We start from the raw sequence: 6,252 nt of genomic DNA, 5'->3' as shown, positions 1-6,252 counted from the left end.
ACACACACACACACACACACACACACACACACACACACACACACACAAACACGAGTCCTTTGGCACTTTTCCCCTATTTTCTCACGATAGGTAATGTTTGAAATGGACCTTCAATAAGAGTAGCACCAAGTAACTGACTGTATCTGTTTCACTGTGGGTCCCAGGGTGGTGCCAGGGACCTGGGTTTCCTCTAAGCTCCAGAATGCATAGATGATACTTCAACAGAACTATAATTTCTTGATAAACTCATTTCATGTCTTGTTTTTGATAATTCATACATTAATAAGAAATAATTTTATAAGTAATATCAGAATGGAGGAAAGACATCAAAGTGATTAGTTTTGATGATTGTCCTTGTATGTTGGATGGCCATTATGACTTTTACAGTAATTCTTGTTTTCTTAATTCTTCCTAATATTAAAAACACATACTTTATTTTGTTATTTTTATTATTTTGTTTTTGTTTTTGTTTTTTTGAGACAGGGTTTCTCTGTGTAGCCCTGGCTGTCCTGGAACTTGCTCTGTAGACCAGGCTAGCCTGGAACTCAGAAATCCGCCTGCCTCTGCCTCCCAAGTGCTGGGATTAAAGGCATGCACCACCACCGCCGGGCAAAAGCACATACTTTAGAGATAACACTCTGAGAAAATACATGTATTTTGGTATTGGTCTCAGCCTTTTGCCCTAAATCATAATAGTTAGAGAAATAGTTTAACTCAGGGATGAGTTTAGGGATCAGATCAGGCCAGACTCTGTGCATAGTGTAGTACAGTGGTCTTTATAAATTAATGCCTTGCTGCAGGAAAATGCATCTGTAGTTTAATACCCAGTGGGCATGCTATTCTGTTTCTATTTCCTCTTCACAAGGCAAATCACAGCCAAAAAGACAGCATGCACATATATAGCTTTGGCTATGATAACTAGAACATAAAATGTGTTAATTAACTACTGAAAAGTAAGTTTTGATTAGATTTCTAACAACTGCCTCACACCTTGGCGATAAAGGAGACCTTTAGAAAGATATTGAATATCAATATTTCCTTGCAGCCATTATTAGTCCTTACTTTATACAACTGTTCCTTTACATAAGGACACTAGGCGTGACATAAGTCTAGGGACTAAAATGCATGGTTTCCCTAACTGGGACCAGGCACTTGGATTATTATAATTGCCCAGAAAGCTTGTGAAAATTCCTCAGCCAACTCCATGAGTATATGTCAGGGTAGCAGGTGAGGGTGAGAACTTGTGTTTGCCCACCCCACTAATTCCAGGACCAAGCCACGCAGGACATGGAAGAGGAGAAAGCCTCTAACTTACTTCTCCTGGTTTCTCCATATCCTGCAACCAAAGCCTGTGGTGTCTTCAGCAGGATACTACTAGTCCTTTACCTAATATTTCTTGATATTATCTTTTGCAGGGCAGAACTTTTCTGTGCTTGTCAGTATTTTTCTTGATATAAATTTCTGGTTGTTTATTTTGTTTATTTCTCTCCTTTTTTGCTTGGTTTTTTTTTTTTTTGGTCCGAGAATGCACATCTTTAAAAAGAATATATTCAACAATTTACACTTTAACACTTTAATCATTCAAGTTACAGTTGGCCTCTATTTGACTTAGATTACATGTTAAAGAATTAGGGGAAAATACTCCTGGGATGGAAGAAAAGTTCAGAAAATTTTCTTGGTTATAATAAACCTTAGTAGGTGTAAGGATATTCAGATTATCTTTTTCATATTGGGTGGGTTGCAGTATTTTATACATTTCCATGAAGTGGTTCACTTCATGTAAGTTGCCAATTATTTGTGTATTGAGATGTTCGAATTATTGCCTCGTGATTCTTTTGATGTTTGCAGAATCTACAGAGAAGGTTGTTGTTTCCTTCCTAACGTTAGTCATTTATTTCCAGCTTTCCCTTTTATTTATGCCAGTCTTGTTAAAAGTTTGTCAATCTTGAACTTTTCAAAAAGCCAGATCTTCGTATCTGTCCTTTCTATTGTATTTTTTCCTTTTATTGATTTCTGCTCCTGACCACTTCCCTTTGGTATCACTGCATCTTTTCCTGGGTTCTTGGGTGGGAGGGGTTTAGATTATCGACATGTGACTTCTCTCCTCTCCTTGTTTGTGGATTTAGTACTATACACTATCCTGTGATTTTCTTACTTATTTTTAATTCTATTGCATTATAGTCAGAGGATACACTCTAATTGATTTCTGTTTATTAATTTGAAGCTTTTTAAATAATTCTGTGTATGACCTTGGTATGTATTATAAAGACATCTGAAAAGAATATTTTGTATTCTTAGGTAGAATCATCTACAGACACTTGCTTGATTCATTGTGTTTCTCAGTTTTTCTGTATTCTTGCTGGTTGACTTCTAACAGTTCTATGAATGGCTGAGGACAAAGTGTTGACTTATCTAACTATATCTGTGGGTTTTCCATTCCATCATTCTGTTTTGCCAGTTTTGCTTGACATGATTTGAAGCTTCATTGTTTGGTGAATTCCAGTGTATTTGGGATTTCTCTGTGTTCTTGGTGTGTTGATTCTTTTATCTTTGTGGAGTATTCATCTCAGCCTCTAATAATTTTCTTTGCTCTGAGGTTTTCCTGTTAGTATAGCTATTCTTGGTAGTTTGGGATTAATGCTTACACAAAGCATTAATTTTTTTCTTTGTCATCTTTGTATGTTTGGTTATCTCTATTACATTTGAAGCTATTCATGAGAATGGGACATAGTTGAGTCAATTCCTTTTTATTCACTCTCATTCTTTTGATTGGTAGATTTAGTTTACTTAAATTTAATGTAATTATTGACATGCTAAGACATAAATAAATCTTTTTTTTTAGTATCACTGGTTTTGTTTGTCGCTTGGTTTACTGGATTTCTTTTTTCTGATTTTCTATGGGATATTTGAATCTATTTTTATAGTTAAAATCTGTGTATGTGTGCGCATGTGCATTTTGTATCTATGTGTGGGTACATTCATGTGTGTGAATAGAGACACATATATGCCATGTCACACGTCTGGTTCAGGGAATAATCACAGGCGTTTGGCCTCACCTTGTTTATGACAGAGTCTTTTGTTGTTTGATTCTAACTGGCCCATGAGCTTTTATAGGAACGCTGGGATTACGGATGCTCACTTTCTCAGCATTGTTTGGGACACCATGACCAAGGCAAAGTTTTTCTCGGGTAATAGGAAACAGTTCATTGGGGCTGCTTACAGTTTCAGAGATTTAGTTCCTTATTATCATGACACACTTCCTCCAGCACAATTACACCTTCTAATCCTTCTAATCCTTCTAATCCTTTCACAGTTCCACTCTCTGGTGACTAAGCATTCAAATAGAGCCTAAGGGGGTCATTCTTATTCCAACCACCACACTCACCCTACAGACGGGTGGTCAAGGTGTTTAGCAGGCAACTGACCAACCAACTGACTGCCCAAGTTAAGGGCAAGGTGGAGATGAGGAAATTAGGCACTCATGCTTGCATAGCAAATAATTTTACCCACAGAGCCATTTCCCTAACCCTAGAATTCCATTTAATTTGTCCATTGTGTCCTTGAGTTGTACCTCTTGTGTACTTTCCCCCATGGTTGTTCTGCATATTGCAGTAAGTAACTTATCACAGTCTGCTGGTGGTATATTTTCATAAGATTTCATTAAATTATGATTAAGTTGTCTTCATGTCTCACATATACTTGAACAACATTACTTCTGCATTCTTGAAGGGTATTTTCATGTGGTAGCAATTCTGAAATGAGAGTTCGCTTTCAATAATTGAGAAAGATTTTGTTGGAAAGTACTAAAGGAAATAAATACCCAACTAGACATTACATGCTAACAAATAAAACCTCCAGTACCAGTAATGGGTTACATCTTTTTAATTGTTGGCTAGCATGCAGGTACTGTCTCATCCTTTTTTCCAATCTTCTTTTGAACTATGATGGCAAAGATGTTAGATCTCTTGTAGTGGTCCCAAGGTCTCTGAGGGTCTATTTTTCCTTTATTATTTTGTAGTGTATTTTCCATTATTGCTCAAATTAGATTTCTGGTTTTTTTTCTTTTTTTCCAGATTCTCTCCTGTACCCTCCTAGTCTTCTGTTGAGTCCCAAGCTTTACTTTGTTCATTATATACACTTGGTTCTTCTGGTACCTTCTAACTCAGTGGAGATATTTTCTATTTCTTTATTAATGCTTTCTGCTATTTTATTTATTTCAAGAATGTTCATAACTGCTCATTGAAAAGCCTTTGTTGTGGCTACTTTAAAATCTTATCTGGTTATTCTAGCCTACGCCTTCTTCATCTTGACATCTATGGAAGGATTAATTCCATCTAGTAGGTGACATTCCATCCCTATGCACACACGGTGCTGTTGATATCCTAATCCCTGGAACCTTTGAATTTTATTGTGTTTGGAAACAGAACCTTTGAAAAGGTAATTACAGATCTTGGGATGAGAGGACCATTAGAGATTATCAGGGCACGTCCAAGTCTGATGACAGACATTTTTGTAAGGAACACACTGATACCAGATTGAAGAAGGCTTTTGCGACTCTTCACCAGTATTCATCTGGTATCAGTCCCAGGGCTAGGGGAAGGCTGAACCATAGGTGCAATGTAAGTGATTGATTGGATGGCCTCAGATGGAGAAAGTAAAAAGCCAAAGTCAGTATCTCGCCCAGGGCAAAATTTCAGTAGTGATAGCATTTTCTAAATAAAGTGTAGGAGAGGTAGTTTGAGAACAGAAGGAAGGTTAGAGGTGTGCATTTAGTACTAATGAATCTGAATAGCCATGCTCAGAACTGGAAGAGGGGAAAATGCCACAATTATTTAAAAAAAAAAAAAGCCCATGGCCTAAATAAATGAATTTGCAGTCTTATCTTCTCCAATATTGGGCCAATTTCTGAAATTCGACTTTTAAAGTCTTACCTGAGCTGATGTCATCAGCCCCTATGGGGTGTGGAAATGTATAAAGAAGAGAACTAACAGGGAACAACAGGCACTTGGGTCTCTTGCTCTGCAGCTGGAGAGAAATGTCTGTTTCCTATGGTCCTGGGGTGACTGAGATCATCCAGGGAAAGTGAAATGTTGAAGGTAGTATGGAGAGCCCTAAGGACCATCACCAAGAGACAACGGAGAAAAAGTACATGGAGGAAAAGCAGGCAGAGAGGTTGGAGCAACAACAGGCCGGAACATGTAAAGGTAGAGCTGGTGTGACCATCAGCTCACTGCATCGGGAACCCAGGAGCCTGTCCTGCTGAGCTGCCTGCAGTCCTAAGCTTTGCCCTGACTTTGCATATCACTACCCTTCTCTCTGCTGTGTTCCATCTCATTCTTCATTGGTAGAAAATACAGTCTTTTTTCCCAGAAAGACGATAGCTGCCATAAATTATAAAGTTAGGTGAGAGAGTTTAGTTCTTAAGAGAAATAAGATCTGGTCCCTGTCAGACTTTCTCTGTGAAAGGAGAAGGCAAGTCCCTGGAGAAAGCATACAGCTCCTGCCACTTCCCATAAATAGGGAGGTCAGAGCAGCGCTGGGAGGTAATTGAGGCAAATCGACATGAGGGACCCAAGAGGTGACTTTTGTACAAGGAATTCAGTGACAGCACACAAAAGGGAGAGACGGGGAAAACTGTAGTAATCTCTCAGTGTGAAAACAGATTCAAAATTTTCATGCAAACTCTGGGAAATTTTTTTGTCTGCTCTACATCATCAAAAGACAGTCTTCTCTAATTAGTGAAAGCAATTATGATTCACAAGTTCATCTCACTTTCCCTCGGGGATATTTTTCTCTGTGTATTTTTAAGACTTGTGTGTGCATGTGCATGTATGTGTGTGGTATATATGTGTGTGATGTGTGTACTTATGTGATTATGGGTATGTTTGTGAGCACACGTGACTCGGCATCTCGTCTTTAAGCTTCACTGTGCTAGCATGGATCCCTTCCATCCATGAAGTTCCTTGCCACCCTAGATGGCTGCTGGACCCAAATCAGCACTTTGTGCAACAAGTCAAGCAAGAAATAAAATGGATCAAAAATTGCCCTAATCCCCCTGGCAAACTAGACTAGCTGACTCTTAAGAAACTTACTTTCCATTAGCCTGAATTTGGTTCTGCGGCCATCATGCTAGTTACATGGGAGTCTAGAAGACAATGCCTTCCATTTTGGGTAACCACATGTCCAGTTTCAGTCAAGGTTGTCAGGTAATGTAATTGATCCGTGTCTCATATAATTCATTGAAAGCTATTG

The sequence above is a fragment of the Grammomys surdaster genome, unplaced genomic scaffold (genome assembly GCF_004785775.1).
Source record: "Grammomys surdaster isolate TR1022 unplaced genomic scaffold, NIH_TR_1.0 136, whole genome shotgun sequence".
NCBI lineage: Eukaryota > Metazoa > Chordata > Mammalia > Rodentia > Muridae > Grammomys > Grammomys surdaster.
The sequence above is the reverse complement of the archived record's forward strand: the minus strand, read 5'-3'. Positions refer to the sequence as shown.